This window comes from Bacillus rossius, chromosome 18, assembly GCF_032445375.1.
Source record: "Bacillus rossius redtenbacheri isolate Brsri chromosome 18, Brsri_v3, whole genome shotgun sequence".
Classification (NCBI taxonomy): Eukaryota; Metazoa; Arthropoda; class Insecta; order Phasmatodea; family Bacillidae; genus Bacillus; species Bacillus rossius.
The window spans coordinates 25,944,878-25,962,650 of record NC_086345.1 but is presented as its reverse complement, the minus strand read 5'-3'; the positions used below and the strand labels follow the sequence as shown (position 1 = coordinate 25,962,650).

Genomic DNA, 17,773 nt, shown 5'->3' with positions numbered 1-17,773 from the left:
ATCCGGAATATAAAACTGGGAAAATCTGGACTCACGAGGTTTTAGAAGTAAGCCGCCGACGATTTGTAACTTTAGAAAAAAAACGCATTTGCTCGCTACCGATGTTAGATGTTACATACGCATCTCTAGCAGGAATTTAAAAGACTCGGGTAACAATTTTTTTTTTAACGTTGTTGAACTTTTGGCGGGACCTGTACGCGGGTAGGTTCGGGGTGAAACCCTCCCCCTAGCAGCCGCGCGGGCACACAAAAACCCCCAGTAAGGGGGGCCAGCGGGGGTTAGGGTTGTGTTCCTTTGTTGGTAGTCCCGGGACCCGAACCAGGCCAGGCCCGCGCGCGGCTGTTGTGCCCCCCCCCCCCCCCCTGGACCAGCCGTCAGGGGACGTCGTCGGCGACCCCCGGGTCCTCCAGTCGACAGCCGGGCCGCGTCGGGTCCTCCCGTCCGGCGAGGAGCAGCAAGGTTGGAGTCGGCGCCGAAGCCGCCGCCGTGTCTTCACGTGCTCGGCCGGGAGCGTGTGACAGCGACACCGGGAACAATATATCATGTTCCCGTAACTCGCCGCGTGTGGGTGAAGTCGATACAAGATTGCGAACCCCCCCCGTCACTTCGGTTCGAATCATCAGAAACGTCGGCGGGAGTCTTTCAACCGAAATCTACGAGAAACGACTTTCGGTCTAGTGCATTTCTGATTAGTAGTGTCTTTCGGCTGAACGACTTTCGGTCTGCTGCCTTTCTGTCTAGTGCTTTTTGGCTAAACGACTTTCGGTCTAGTGCATTTCGGTCTAGTACATTTCGTACTAGTGCCTTTTGGCTGAACGACTTTCGGTCTAGTGTCTTTCGGGCTAGTGCTTTTTTGGCTAAATGACTTTCGGTCTAGTGCCTTTCTGATTAGTAGTGTCTTTCGGCTCAACGACTTTCGGTCTAGTACATTTCGTACTAGTGCCTTTTGGCTGAACGACTTTCGATCTAGTGTCTTTCTGATTAGTAGTGTCTTTCGGCTAAACGACTTTCGGTCTAGTGTCTTTCTGTCTAGTGCCTTTCTGTCTAGTGCTTTTCGCCTGAACGACTTTCGGTCTAGTGCATTACGTACTAGTGCCTTTTGGCTGAACGACTTTCGGTCTAGTGTCTTTCTGATTAGTAGTGTCTTTCGGGTTAACGACTTTCGGTCTAGTGCATTTCGTACTAGTGCCTTTTGGCTGAACGACTTTCGGTCTAGTGCCTGTCTGTCTAAACGACTTTCGGTCTAGTGCCTTTCGGCTAAACGACTTTCGGTCTAGTGCCTTTCGGCTAAACGACTATCGGTCTAGAGCCTTTCGGTATAGTGATTTTCGGTCTAGTATGAAGTAACCGGCAGGTTTTGAAGACACGATTTTTTTTCCTAACCTAACTTGAAAGCTATGAGTGTGCGGGAGAGGTCTCGGCAGGCAAGACTTAAGTGCGTCTCAGACCGAAGCCTATACACTCTAATCACGCAGGTTGTTAGCCATGCAGATGTAGCATGCATCGTGTGCTAGGAGGGGATTGGCCAGCCATGGCTGCGATTGGCGCCATGACTAACTCCCCTCACTGACTATTACTGGACTAAAAACTAGATAAGTCGGGGCCACAGGTTAAAAACCCCTGCATAGAAAACAGGGGAGGAAAAAAACCTGGGCTCATTCTTGCGAGTCAGGCCCCTGCATTGCACCAACGTCTTTCGTCGAGTTATCCGATTTTTATGGTACGGCGTTGTAACTGTGGTACCTCATCCTCAGTCCACGGATGGAAAAAGTCGTGCATCATGCGCGGCAGGTTGGTTTTACGGGGAAACAGAAGGACGGGATTCTTGGACGAAGAGAGTTTGGAACAGAAGTAGAAAAGAGTCTAACACCATGCGGTGTGTGGAGTGCGGGTATTGGGCGCTTTGGGGACATTTCTCTGTCCGCATCATTGGTTCGGGGTGCAGCTGGGTTTTGTTTTCGTTGGGGGGGGGGGGGGAGTGGGGAGGGGGGACGACTTTCGTCGTATTATACTCGCCGGGCTGCCAGCCAGCCTGTCGAAGAGGCTCAAACTTGTTGCTCAATCAGGCAACACCGCCGCAGGGTATGCTGCAACTGTACTGTCATCATAGCCACTTGCGGGCATCAGAGGTCCGAGTGCAAGATCCGGGCATCGAACCGCGGGCCCTCCGGGGTGGTGTTCCAGACCGCGGATTGCCTCTGGTTGTGGAAACAGATATTAGGTTTTTAACGGGTGATGTAGATGACGGATGTTTGGTGTTGTGAGTTGGGGTTGGTTTTGGCGCGGGGGTTGTTGCAATCAGGACTCGGAACCCTGTGAACTGTGTACCGAGGGCGATTTTCAGGGACACGCGGTGGGAGAATGCATGTGTCGGTGTGATTTGGGTTCCGTGGGGGTTTCGAATCCCAGCGGAGAGCCTGTCGCAGAGAAGACACGAGGAACACACGTACACAATAGACTTCTCCGCTCCTGAAGGCTGCGTAGGGCGACGGGCAGACAGATTATCTTATAGCTTATACAAAGAAATTTACTATGGGTTATATATATATTACTTAAAACTACTCTGGATATAATCCTTTTTCAAGGTTTGCAAGAGTAGTATATTTAAATTGCAGTACAAAAATTACAACAGACACACACAAGATTATATATATATAAATATAATATAATATGATACAGTTTATATTATATAGTAAATAAATCGGTTCCTTTCATCTGACTTATTCAAGTTTCCAGGGTATAGCGTTCCGTCATCATTGTATTCCTTTTTTTTTTTTTTTTTGAAAGAGAGGGATCTGGTAATTGCGTAATCGAACAGGGCGACGGGGGGAAGTCACACGACGGCCGTCGTCGTCGAAGAAGAAGAAGTTAAGTCCGGGTGGCGCGCGCGCTGAAGAAGAGGAGGAAAGAAGAGAAGACGGAAGCGGAAGACCTCGCCGAACATCGATCGGGGCGCCATGACGGCAGCTTCTCCCCGGGGTTTGTTTTCGGGAAGGGGGAGGGGGTGAAGCGGAGGAAGAGGGGGGGATAGGGCGTGCAGAAGGAAGGCGCGCCACGAGTAGAAAGACGGAAACATCCCGGCGGCTGGCGGGGAGTCCGTCCACGGAAGCCACCGGAGAGCGTGTGTCTGCCCCCGCCGAGGAGTCCCAGGACAACCGCCGCCGCCGCCGCCCGCGGGTCGATGCGACCCCCCCAACCGGGCCCCAGGCGCGCACACAGGTAAAACTTGTTCGCGATTAGGGTTACCAGACACTGATAACAAAAAAGGAGAACATTCACCTCGCAAAAGGAGGACATTTTACTAAAAAGGAGGACAATATATATATTTTTAAAAAGCCATGAATTAATTACAATGGCGTACGATATTTTACAATGTTTTGGCATTTAATACAGTTTCAGTATAAATAATCAAACAAACTACGCATATACACCATATTAAAAACACGTGCTTCTGCATGTGCTGCTACCTGTCAAGCTGTCATAGAACTACTTACTAGTGGTGTGACTCTGCGGACAGCGCATTAGCGCGCACCGCACGCTTTACTCGGAGTGTAACTGCAGGAATTATCTCACTTTATAAAAAAGCCGGACATTTTGGAGAATTAAGGAAAATCCGGCCGGACGCAAAAAAATACATAAAAAGGAGGACATGTCCTCCTTTTGCCGGACGTCTGGTAACCCTATTCGCGATCGACACCGCAGTTGGCGCTGCCGTAGCCAAGCCAGCTGGTTCTTCTGCGAACCCACAGAGAGCTTTTAGTACCTACTTACGATCAAAAATAACAATCTAAATGTTTATGCCGGAATTAAAAGTGTAAATAAATATAGGACAAAAAAAATTAATCATTGTTATTTAATATTAATAGAGACTGGAAAAATTCGCGAGCTCAATGACCTCCAGGATAGACTCCACGATCCTCTGCCTACTCGGGCAAACGGCGCCTGTTCATTGGGTGCTGAATTTTGAGGTGTCTCAAGTGGGTAACTTGTGATTGGATACTTTATTGACTGATGGTCTCTATCAATAAATAAACACGCGATTTGAAAACTGCTGGAAATATCCCGAGGGCGGATAAAAGTAGGTTTTGGTTTTTCCGGATTAAGTATTTTTCGAACGGTAGGTTTTTTTTATTTTATAGAAAAGCCAACGGGATTCTTGAAAGCGCTCGAGGGCCTTGCTTTTACTCCTTTATCTTCACCTCTCCGCCATGTGATGTTACGGTTGCCGCTTGTGCTTAGAGGCGACACCGCGCTAGAAGCACCAGCGAGCTTCGCACTTATCGTACCGCCTCACCAACCCCCTTAAATCAGTCTGAATAATTAAAAAATATATATGATTAGGGGCACGCAGATTTCGCGAAAAGATTTCGAGACTAGATGAAAGTTTAAACACTATAGCATCGTCTGTGTTTCGTGATTGGGTGAGTTTCTCCCATGTACATATCGATTGTAACAAACACCAATCACAGTGATTCAGTGCGGAAGTAAACGCGTCCAGAGTGGCTCCGGTCAAGCAAGGCAACGGCGACTTCTCGCGCAGACGGCCCGCCAATCACAAGGAAGAAACAACAGGTGCGGGTATACCTTGTTGCAGTCTAATAGGTGTTCAGATATTTTCGCGAAAAATGCCTGCCCCCTATATATGATGTAAAAATACTTAAACTTTTCTTCCGTCAAAAATTATATTAAAGTAAAACACCAGAATTTAAGAGTCCTTTTAAATAAAATTCGGGTGCCTACCATCCCCCCACATTTTTTTTTTAAATTCCTTTTTGAATCACGTCGGCTGAGAACTGTATGATCCTGAAAATGGTTAGTTATTGTTCTCCATGTCACGTAGTGTGGGATGGGACCACATCCCACAATCCTGGAACCCCACAGTATGAAAAGGGTGGGGGTTAGTAATTGTTATTTCTGAAGTTCATTAGGCGCGTTATGAAAAAAAAAATTATGTGAGTGAATTTTTACGTTGCGCTCGCACCATGGAACTAAAATTTCACACGATTGAAAAAAGAGCTACGTACAAATAAAATATATATTTGTTCTTTTAAATTATATACTTTAGCGATTTATATTGAAATACTGGTGCTTATAATTGAAAACATACATCTATTGTGAATATTAGTCATGATATAAATTGTGTTTATAAACTTTTTGAAGCATGTTTTGAAGCGTTTTTATGATAGTGAGGTTATGTATGTTCGCGGATGTGTATTATGTTGTTTGGACGCAAATATAAACACTGGGTACATACAAAATGTTATTTAGGAACTGTAATATGACGGGCCAGCTACATAATTATGAACACTCACGTCTTTTTTCACAGCTTTTATATTTACACTTAGTAAATATCTGTCAATAAATATTTGAGACCTTAAAAAAAATAACAAAACACAAAAGATCTATCATGATAAATTAACAGAAATAGCCCGTAAGTAACATTAATGAGATGTAGCTAAGATTGAGCCTTAAGACACTCAAAATTGAAATCACTCTTTGTTTTAAGATATTCCATGCTAAAATAATTCAGACTTAATTTGACACTATTTAATACCCCCTTGTTAATTCCTTCGCCTCTGATTTCAGTGGAAATTTAAATTGAGTATTAGCATTACTAAGCTCAGTAAGGCAGTAACAATGAATTTTTGTTTAAAAAAAAAGAAAGCCCCACTTTGTTAAAAGCGAATTCGATTTTTGATTTGTGTGAGGAAACAAATTTGAAATATTCACAACCACAAACTATAGTTTATTCTTGTTAACTATTTTATCCACCGACGATAATTTACTTTCGTTCACTAAATTCCGAAGACAAATTAAATCTTCTTTATGTAACAACAAAATTTCCGAACATCACGTGAAAGGTGCCTTTTTTTTTCCCGAAGTATAATTAAAAAAAAAAATATTTGACACGACACATTTCCGTTCATTTTCTTCCGTCCCGTTCTTGCGCCGCTGGATTTGAACCACGGGGTTGAGAAAAAAAAAATAAAAATTTATGGCGTTGGCTCGCGCGCGCTGCTCCTCCATTGGTCACGACGTGCGGACCGACTCGCGGGTGATTCGCGGGTGATTCGAACGACCAATGGGAATCGGGGACGCTATGCGTGCTGGGGTTCCGTCACACCAGAGAGAAGAGTCTTGTCCTGTGCGTATTTGCCGCGCGTGGCCGTCGGCCATGTTTGTTGTTTATCAAGGCGAGGCGAGGCGAGCTCACCCCCACCCCCCAACCACCCCCTTTTTTTTAGTGTTCCCTCCCCCGCGCGGCTATCGTACAGCACTGCGCATGCGCGGGTACACTCCGCGACAAAAAAAAACCCGAAAACAATACAAAACTTGGCAATCCCATACAAATAGTTTCTATTTTTTTTTTTTTTTTCGAATTTTCACTTTTTAGGCACTTTATGGAGAAAAAAATGATGATAGTGAATTTTTGACAATGAAACGAAATATTCTTAGGATGAAAAAAAAAATAAAAAAAAAACGAAAACAATACAAAACTTGGCAATCCCACACAAATAGTTTTTATTTTTCGAATTTTCACTTCTTTAGGCACTTCATGAAAAAAAAAATGATAGTGAATTATTGACAATGAAACGAAATATTCACAGGATTAAAAAAAAAAAACTGTACGTACAAACCAAAAAATTATATACGTACCTTTAAATCATACACTTTAGTGACTGATACAAAATATCTACTGGTCCATATTATTAAAAGCATTTACTTATTGTGAATATTAGTGATACCTATACATTGTGTTTATAAACTTTTTCAAGTGTATTTATGTAAGTGAGGTAATGTTTCCGTGCGTATGATTTATTTGCGTTATAAATGATATAATGTTACATTATTATTTAATAATTAAAATTTATATTTAGGAAATAAACGTTCTGTATATTTGTTTATTGTCAGTACTAATTAAAAATTATCTCTATTATTTTATGGAAATATTAATTTATGAATGTGTTTTTATTAATAGTGAATATAAAGTATTTATTTGAATTTTTTTAAATTTAATTGGATTTATACTTTACCAAGCGTAATTATAATATCACTATAGACCTTGTATTATTTATTTCGGTTTATTACAGTAAATATCTAGCCAATAGGAAAGCACATATAGGAAACGTTTACATAGTAGGTACTATGAATCTTAGCCTGACACGAAATAAATTCTTGAAATTCCGTGTCCATAGAATTGATTATGTACCTACTAAAACATCAAACCTGACATAGGTAAATAAAATGTACCTAATGTCTTGAAAATGCAGAATTACTATATGGTTAACTGAGCCAATCCTAAACTTAAAAAAAAAAAAAAAAAAAAACCTTACCTTACCAATAATTATTACATTCGTGCTCTTATTCAAGCCGAAAACATAACATTTTATTATTAAAGGAATAGTCTCTGTTAATTAAAACTGATATCCGTGCAACTGTAAAGATGTATACATTTAGGCCTGAATACGTTTTCACGAATATTTCACTGATGACAGTTTTTATAATACATTTATGGCAATAATATTTAGGGCATTTTTGAGGTGGCATTTAATATCAATACACATATTTAAATGGAAAACATGATTAGTAATTGGCATATTAATAACAGGAATGTTTCGCAGCGAAATAATAATTCTGAACACGACCCATGACGCATATCATTTCAGAATCTCAGTGACGTAATGGTAACTATTACTACCTTTATTTTAATTATGCAAGGATTTTTTTTCTCTAGTGACAAAGGCACACAGAAAAAAAATTGTCTGCACTTTAAAAAAAAAAGATTGTTTTGGAAACAAATGGCCAATTATTATAGTTTGTAAGACTGCAAGAAATATATTTTACCTCACTGTGAAAAATGTTTATACTTTTTACAAGGAAAATTTTTGGAAACTTAGTTGCCAAAGATATCAACTTTCGAAAGAAAAAAAAAATACAGTGCTTCGTACAACACATGGCTATGCTTATTTTTGCATAGTAATGTAATACGTTTTTCCAGATGATAAATACTTAGTATTTCTTACGAAAATGGCGCATAATTTTATATTTTAACTGATGTTTCATTCACACATATATTTTTTTAAACCATGGAAAAGCTATTCGAATATTTACTAATAGAACTTTATTCTGTTTTATTATGTTTATTTATGTGATATTCAGGGAATGGTTTACAAATAACTTAAACTACTGGAGGTATTGGGACAACACAAAGCATAAATGCTCGGGTAAGATTCCGAACCAGGTATTACTGCAAACACTATTTTGTAGTGATCAAGTGTATTTCATGTTAATGTAAAAATTTACAAACATCAGTAATTTTACATGATTATTTCTGATAAATTAAAAAAAAACAACATTACCTTGTATGTAGACTTCCTGCTATTTTTGCTGTCTTTTTTCATTCTTAAAAATATCCCACATGTTGCAAAAAAATAAATAAAAATAATTACAACTTGATTTTTAAATGCTTCGACATTCGTCTAGTGTGTTTGGATTTGACCCAAACAGTGAACATATAGATAAAAATAAAATTCTCTATATTTGTATTGATAAAATATTATTCAATTAAACTTTGGAATAAAAATTGAACGAAAATATTATAGTATATTAAATTCTCCATCAAAATGAATTTAAATAAATGTCATTACAGTGCTATGTTGTAGGCCAATTTAACATAGGCTTTCGCACGTCATAAACACATGAAACAATCAACACTGACTAATGTAAGAAAATATTAATAGTTCATATTTGTATTCCTGTTCTTATGCGGAAATAAAAAATCTGGGTTTTCATGTGACGTATTACCTACTTTTTTTTTAATGTTATTAAGTAGATGTTTTTTTTTCTTTCAATTTAGCTGATGGTTACACAAACTTCTCTGATGTTAATAGAAATTTCGACAAGCTATATACTATACATTGATTCTTGTTTGATTTCAAACTATTATGCACACTTTGTACCCTTACAGTCCTATTAGAAAAATTGCAATGACTAGTGCCTCTTAAGCAATGAATGATATTAAAATATTTATTAACACGGCCATTGATGAAGTCGAATGGTGTGATCAAACTAAAACCACAATACTTTAAAGCGAATATTTATTTCTTAAGAGTAGACTATATTCAATACTTTATTATATATTCATAACGAATTCTGTTTGGTACAAGGAGAACAGTATAAGTAAATTTTATCACTAGTACCACTTCATTATCACTATAGTAGTTAAACAATTTTATTTCAATTATTGTAACAACGTAATAAGTAGGGCCTGATTAAATTATTATTGGGAAACAAAAAAGGGAAACGAAAATATTAACTATTTTTAATTAACTACACGGATTTTTTAAACTTTCTTGTTTAGTACTTAAGCTACATATAATTTTATTATTGTTGGATAATCATTATAAACACACACTCAGGGCCTGTCATAGGAAAATAAGGTATGTATACTAGCAATTATATGTTATTAAAAATCATTGGCAGATAAAATATCCTAAATGAGTTAAATAAATTTTAAAACACAAAAACCAGCTGAAAAATTAAAATTGCAAGACCACCGAACTCTAAGTTAATAAAAATTAAAATAAATATAATTTAGGTGTATTTAAAACATACGTAATTCTAACTGTAATTTTTCTCTAAATTAACTTTCTATATCTAAAAACAATTCAGTCGATTAAAATTATATTTTCCATTACTAAAAAAATGTTGTTTGCAAAACATATGATAATGAGCAACACGTCACACGAAACAGTTTAGTCATTTCGATTTGTTCCTTTGTTCTATATGCGATAAGAAGTTTGTAAACTTAAGAAGAAAGATGCTGCATAAGTGTTAAAATTATTCCAAAATACTGCAAAATCGTTTAGTACATAGTATTTCCAGGAGTTCGTGAACATTTAGACGTATTAAAATGCTACAAGATAATTCGATGTCACATACATTTATCATAAAATTTTCGTTTTGGAGGTTCCCGAATCAAAAGTTTGCTTTTTCTTACACTTAAACATTACCCTGTTATATTTTACGGCATTTGTAGTAAAATTTAGAAACTAAACTTTAAAAAAGGTCAGAGGACATTAGGCTTTTAAAAAAATCAATGCAAGTATACATCCAATTTTTAAATACACTTGAATTTCGATGTTCTGTGAAGCAAGTAATTAAACATCTGATTCAAAGTAAAGAAATTAAAAATACTGTTTTACAGAAACATCAGGCAAACATTAAAACAAACATAATGTTAAAGAATATTATATAATGCTTCGAAATCGAATTACACATAAAACTTATTAAGGTTATCGGCTGTTTATAAAGTGTCTTATTCTGTGAAATATTTTTTGTGTCCTTCAATTACAGTTTAAATTTATGTTTTGTTACAAGCTAATTTCATTTATGCATTCAGACATAATTCTAAGTACCTTTATCAATGTGAAAATATTCTATACCCGCAATATCTTCATATAATGTTAGGTAGAGACAGGAAAACAATTGCGCATGAATTTCGCTACAGGCTAAAATTCCAATAGTTTTGTCTTACTGCTGCCTATGCAATTGGCTCACCAATCATCTGGAGGACTATGGGTCAACGAAAAACACTCGATAAAAGCTGTATCGAATCAGAGGCCACTACGTATGGACGTCTCGCAACACAGCAGCCAATGAGCGGGTGACATCTGCCCGGGGGTACATATAGTACTGTGAAGTCCATCCTGGAGGTCATTGAACCCGCAAATTTTTCCAGTCTATATTAAAAACAACAATGAAAAACTTTTAAGTTTTCCAAGTGTGTTCAAAACTGAAATAGAAAACAAAATAATAAACAAAGACTTTTGTTTTTGGTTTTAAACTATAACATGGTGTCTATAATTCACACATATAAACAAATAGTTTTTTATTCTATCTTAATCTCTCTTTAAATCCTACTATCAATGTCATATTTTACATGTTTAACGTAATAAATTATAATGCCTGTTTGTGTAACATTTGAAGAGTTTAGTACTTAAAGAAATAATTAAATTAGTCTAAATTTTATGAAAAAATAGTTTTTTGTGTAATAGACAACAAAAAGAAATATATTGTTTTGAAAGAAAGAAAAAAAATATAAGCCGTGCCTTGTAAGTAAAGAACCACTTAATATATTTAGAAGCAACATTTATAATTTCTTAATTATGTCACAGATATTTTATAATATTAAAGGCAACTAACGAAAGCTATGAAATATTATACGTTAATTATTAAAATGTTTAAGTCAAATTATTCTTTATATCATTAAGAAAATATTTTTTAAATGATTGAAGTATTTTTGCAATCAAAAGTAGTTAGTTCTTAAAATTTATATGGAAAAGAAATTGAACATATAGGCTCTGGTATAGGTTAAAATCATAGTTTAAGAATAATAGGGAACCTAAAACATTGTCTATAGATTTTTTCTGTGGAGAAAGAAACGTGTTTGAATTCAAACTATTCGTTTACACCTCTTCCGCTTTTGTATTAATTCTGCAAAAAGGTATTAAAATTTAAAATTGTTTTAATTTTGCTTAAAAAAAATATGTCTATGACGCTGAAAATAATTCACTGCTACTACGGTATAAATTATTCAAAAGGATAGCGAAAAAATACGCACATATCGGGCGAATAATGTTTATAGAAACGGTTTGGTAAACTTAATCCAAATTTTACCCTGTTAAGAAAATTTCCAAGTTTAAAAAGAAGTTAACAAATAATGTCATTAAATAAAAAAACACCACTATATAAAATTACATTACGTAACATACTGACCGTTATTACGTTGAATGAAATAAAATTAAAGACAGTTCTGTCTAAACAGCTTTAACTGTTCTTGAGCTAATAGACAAAAGACTAGACACAATTATAACAAAAAAAACATGATTTTTCTGCTTAGTTAAGGTTGTAAAAACTACCCATGAAAGTTAGTTTTTTTTTTAATTGAAAAAGGAGAGGGAAAAAAATCCTGTGAACTTACATTATTACTAATTGTTTAACTATAGGTCAAAACAAGAGAGCATTTAAATAACTTTTAATTCTAGAGGATGATTGATAGAGTCCCGGAAATTTCGCGGATTCCTCTGGCCTCAGGATAGAATTCAAAGTTATAGGTATGCTCGACCCATGTTTACTTTCCCCATTGGTTGATTTCTTAGCGAGAACATTATTATCCTTGTTATTTGGCACTACCTGATTCGCTTACTTCTCTCCTAGCTGGGCTTCGTTGGCTCACGGTCGTAGAGGGGCGTGTCCAGATAATTGCGGTCCAATCATGAACACAGTGCGACAGTGTGGAGGTTTGCATTCTAGCTTGCGACTAAATGAATCCGCGAAATTTCCGTGGCTCTAATGATTGACCTAAGAAAATTGTCTACTTGTTAGATGCTGTAATCATTACTAGGGACTCGTAAAATTCGCAGGGTTCACTGACCTCTAGGATGGACTCCACAGTTCTACGTACACTCGGGCAGATGTCACCCTCTCGTAGTGAGACGTCCCGACGTAGCAGCCTGTGATTCGTCACAACTTTGGCTGAATCTTTGCTCATTGGCCCAGAGTCATCCAGATGAGTTGCGAGCCAACAGCAGAAGGAACATTGAGGTGTGACTATTTTAATTCTAGCCTAACGCGAAACGAATCCGCGAATTTTTTTCCTGGTTATACACACTGCTGATGTATAAGAGCATGCATAGTTCGCGAAAAATTTCCGAAACTTGCTAAGAGTTATATATAGAGACTGGAAAAATTCGCGAGTTCAATGACCTCCAGGATAGACTCCATGATCCTCTGCCTACTTGGGTAAACGGCGCCCGTTCATTGGGTACTGAATTATGAGGCGTCTCAAGTGCGGGTAACTTGTGGTTGGATACCTCTTTGATTGATGGTCTCTAATTGGCCAAGAGTCCTAGATATTAACAGCGAACCAATAGGAGAAGCAGCACAACGGTATAATTATTTGAATTTTAGCATATCACGAAATGAACCCGCGAATTTTTCCGGTCTCTAGTTATATAACACTGTAGCATCGTCTGTTTTTCGTGATTGGGTGGGTTCCTGTCAGGTACACGTCGATTGTAACAACACCAATCACAGTGATTCAGTGTGGAAGCGAACACGCCCTGAGTGGCTCGGTCAAACATGGCAAAGACTTCTATTGCAGACGTCCGCCAATCACAAGGAAGAATCCGCTAGCGCCGGTATATTAGTATAAATTACCAATTTTTTTTTTACCTCTTTCGTGAGAAATGATATGTGAGATTATACCAAATCCAGGTAGAATTAGAATATACACTTATGGATGATCAAAGAATCAGAATAAATGTTGATATAGAATTGGATCTCTTCTTCCTGATGGGTCCAAAAATGATGTAAGTATTTATATTACTGTCAGTTAATAATATAATGATTGCTTCTGCTAGTACTGGTAATGATAATAATAATAATAAAGCAGTAATTACTACTGATCAGACAAACAAAGGAACTTGTTCAGGTCTCATTCCTGGTGATTTTATATTAATTGTTGTTGAAATAAAATTTACTGCTCCAAGAATTGATGAAACACCTGCTATATGTAATGGAAAAATAGTGAGATCTAGAGATATTCCTCTATGTCCTGTTAGTGATGCTAAAGGTGGATATAATGTTCAACCTGTACCTCTTCCGGTATCAATTATACTACTTATAATTAATAAGGTTAAAGATTGTAATAATAATAATAAAAATCTTATATTGTTTATTTGAGGGAATGCTATATCAGATTGCTCAAATTATAATTGGTAGTAATAAATTACCTAAACCACCAATTATAATAGGTATTACTATAAAGAAAATTATAACAAAGGCATGTCCTGTTACAAAAATATTGGAAATTTGGTCATTTCCAATAATAGATCCTGGTCTTCCTAATTCTATACGAATTAATATACTTATTTATATACCAAATATACCTGATCATATTCTTCGGATGAAATATAAAGTTTTAATATATTTGTGGTTAGTGGAGAAAAATCATATTTTCATTAGTGAAGTGGCTGAAATATTGGGCGATAAATTGTAAATTTATTTATGAGTGATAACTCCTTTATTAAGGTCTTATATTCATTTAATGATATTAAATTGCAAGTTTTAAGTCGTAATAAAATTTCCTAAGGCTTAAAGTTTATTATCTTTGAAAGATTTTAGCAATGGGAGTGCATGACTTGATGTAAGATTTTGGACATACGCCATTGCTAAGAACTTTTTCTGTTGAAGAAAAACTAAAAAATAAAAATAAATAAATAAATAAATAAATAAAACCCCAAAGTTTAACTTTATTTATAACTTTGAATGTTATTAGTTTATTTAACTTAAATCCTTAATATAATCTAATAATTAGAGTAATAATAGGTAATCCTTTTACTGATAAAACACTCATTAATATTATTTTATTATTGTTAAATTTTATGTTTTTATTATTTCATTTTGTTTCTAAATTGGATAACATTAAAGTTGAATATATAATTCGTATGAAATAATAAATTGTAATTAAGGTTATTGTTACTAATGTTATTATTAATATTAATTCATTATTTGACATATTTGATTGAATTACCATTCATTTAGGTATAAATCCTATTATTGGGGGTAATCCTCTCATTGATAATAAATTAAAATTTATTAATAGGAAACACCCAATCACGAGACACAGACGATGCTACAGTAATTTAGCTATCAGTAGGGGCAGGCACTTTTCGCGAAAAAAATCTGAACGCGTATTAGAATGCAACAAGGCATGCCCGCACCAGCGGTTTCTTCCTTGTGATTGGCGGCCGTCTGCGAGGGAGTTAGTGCATTATTTGACCGAGCCACTCAGGACGCGTTTGCTTCCGCACCGAATTACTGTGATTGGTGCAGTAACAATCGACATGTAGCTGGAAGAAACTCGACCAATCATGAAACACAGACGACGCTACAGTGTTTTAACTTTCAGTAAGTCTCGGAATCGCTTCGCGAAATATGCATGGCCCTATTGATGACTCACGTATACTTGTTTGCTCAACCCTGGGGACTGGAAAAATTCGAGGGTTCAATGACCTCTAGGTTAGCTTCAACCATCCTCTGCTAACTCGGGTAAATGCCACCTCTTAATTGGCTGCTGACTTGTAAGATGTCTTAACGGAGCATAGCGTGTGATTCGATGCTTTTTTTTTTTTTTTTGCTCATGGTCTCTCATTGGTCCAGAGTCCTTCAGATAAACTGTCAGCCAATGGCAGAATCAGCGCAAAGGTACAAGTATTTGAATTTAAACCTATCGCGAAATGAATACCCGAAATATTTTCGATCCCTCCGTATACATTTCGATAATTGTATGAAAGTATGTTAATTATTTTGTGGGTTATTTGAGTATAAATTAAGTTTAAACATGTAGGTTTATATTGAAATGTCGTGAAAATGATGAATATGTGAAATTTTAGTTTTGTTTCTGAACTGTTACAAAAAAAATCCCTTGATACCAAAAAAAAAACCATTCACAATAAAATCATTTTCCAGATATCTTATTTGCATAACAATAGCTTTACAGGAAGCTTCAACAAATTATAGGAAAATTCTGTGAAAAAGAAAATACATATTAAATTTCTAAATCATAGTTCTACTATTTAGGAAGTAACTGTAGTTTAACTTTTTTTAATTTCGTGGGTTTGCTATCGCACTGCAATATTTTTATAAGTTCCTTATTTTAACGTAAACAAAAAGAGTAGTCTGTCTATCTGTCTCGCTCTTCTTTATATTAATATGCTATCTTATAGGATGCCGGGGTAACGGTGCTATTTAATTCCAACCATTATATATTAAAAGTTTCGACATGTTCAGTGTTTTGAAGAGTAATTATTTCGGTGATTTGAGCCGATCTTGTGCTTCGTGGTGTCTATACTTAGCATGATCAAACTCAGCTGCGATTTAAAATTAAAATTTTGTTTGTGGTGGCCAAGAATTATCCGAGTAGCGCTTCCTTCAATCACCCGAAGCTGCAAAAATACAGAAATTTCCTGCATTAAAAAAAAAAATGGACAAAAGTACTTTCTGAAATTACAGACTACCTCTTTTTCGTTAATTTCTTTGATTCATGCGTACTGATCCTAATTCCTCGCATCTGTTTCACCATTCCCTTTGTTTAGTTCTTATTCGGTTTTTCTCTTTTATAGTGATTTTTCACATGTTTTTTTATTAAAATGGCAAATTTTCTCTCTAGTATTTCTGTATTACATACAGCATATATAGTCATTCTAGGGTCACACTTACATTGCGCGGAAAGATCCCGAGAAAGTTAAAAACACTGCACTGTATCGTGATTGGGCGAGTTTCTCTCAGGTAGGCTACATGTCGATTGTTTACAACACCAATCAGAGTATTTCAGTGCGGAAGCAAATGCGTCCTGATTGGCTCGGACAAGTAAGACAACGACATTTTTTTTTTTTTTCACGAAAAAATTTCCTGCCCATACGTTACTAGGCAAAAAAAATCATTATTATATTAGTTCAAGATAGTAACATACAGCAAGATTGTGAACTGTAAATAGTAAAGCACAAGTAATGTTTAAATATATTTCTCGCCACATTGAAACGTAACTTTACGAATGGACGCCCATGTATGATTATGTTGCAACGGAAGTTTTCTTTTTGTTTGCGAGTGACCAAATAATTAGTGTTTTCCCGTCGGTAATTAGGCCCACCAAGTGGTTTCTTCAAGGACAGCAGACACTTTTTCAGCGAACATTGTTTTTACTAACAACCTTCTCTCACTTTACAATTATATACTCTCACTTTACAATTATATACTCTCAGTTTACAATTATACCTATATCAATGTGAAGGCTAAAATAACTCACTCTTATATAAATTATATATATTTTTTTCAATCATAAATATTAGTACAACAAAAACCCAAATATATTTATGCTTTTTTATTTTTAGCAAAAACCACTTGGTTTATCCATATATAACTACATTTGGTATCATTATGCGTTTAATTTTTTATTGTTGAGTTAAAATAGATTGAACTAAAAAATATTATTATTAAATTATTTTTATTGAATTTCTATATAATTATTGTCTAATTGTCTGTTTGTTTGTTCGAGTATCGCGCAGAAACTACTGGGCCAGTTATGATTAGAGTTAAAAACTGCCGTGCATATATTTTATCTCACTATGATAATGGGAGCCAGAGATAAATTAAAATAAAACCACATTTTTTTCACAGCCAGATATAACCAATAATAATATGTACCACATATATAGTATAATTTATTAATTATATCATTATTAATAACTGTGTCATGATTGATGATAACTTTTTATTACATGATGTGATAATAAAAAATTGAAAAAAATAATATGTCACCGAGCGATAATTCGCATAGTAACACACACTAGTATTTTTAATTAAATTAAAATCACACCAAATATATTTCGTTTTATTTAGTCTAAAGTTTGAAGTCGCGCCGAATAATAGGAAAAATTAGCTTATCGAAATTGGAGGTAATGATATAATAATGGTTAATTGTAAATAACGCTCTCATTTAACAGTTTATTTAAAGGATGTAAACATTTTCAATTCATATTTTAACTCTATAATGAAATGAAAGTATGTATTCATGGGGTGTAGAGTTTTTTGTATGTGTTGCTTTTGTCCTGAAACAATTATTTTTTTCTAAAAACTAAGTTTTACCTAAATCTCAATTCTTTTTTTAGGATTGGAAAAATCAAATTTTTAGCGTTTCCTTTTATATGCA

At 35.6% G+C, this 17,773-nt stretch overlaps 1 long non-coding RNA gene and 1 pseudogene across 1 annotated transcript in view; one reads left to right on the top strand and one right to left on the bottom strand.

Moving 5' to 3' along the window:
* The first annotated feature begins 3,091 nt into the window (after positions 1–3,091).
* LOC134541198 (uncharacterized) overlaps positions 3,092–17,773 on the top strand; it is a 97,858-nt gene continuing 83,176 nt past the window's right edge. Inside the window, exon 1 of the long non-coding RNA XR_010076569.1 lies at positions 3,092–3,219. This is a non-coding gene — a long non-coding RNA (uncharacterized LOC134541198). The remainder of the gene's footprint in view (positions 3,220–17,773) is intronic.
* Positions 13,208–14,025, bottom strand: LOC134541345 (cytochrome c oxidase subunit 1-like; annotated as a pseudogene).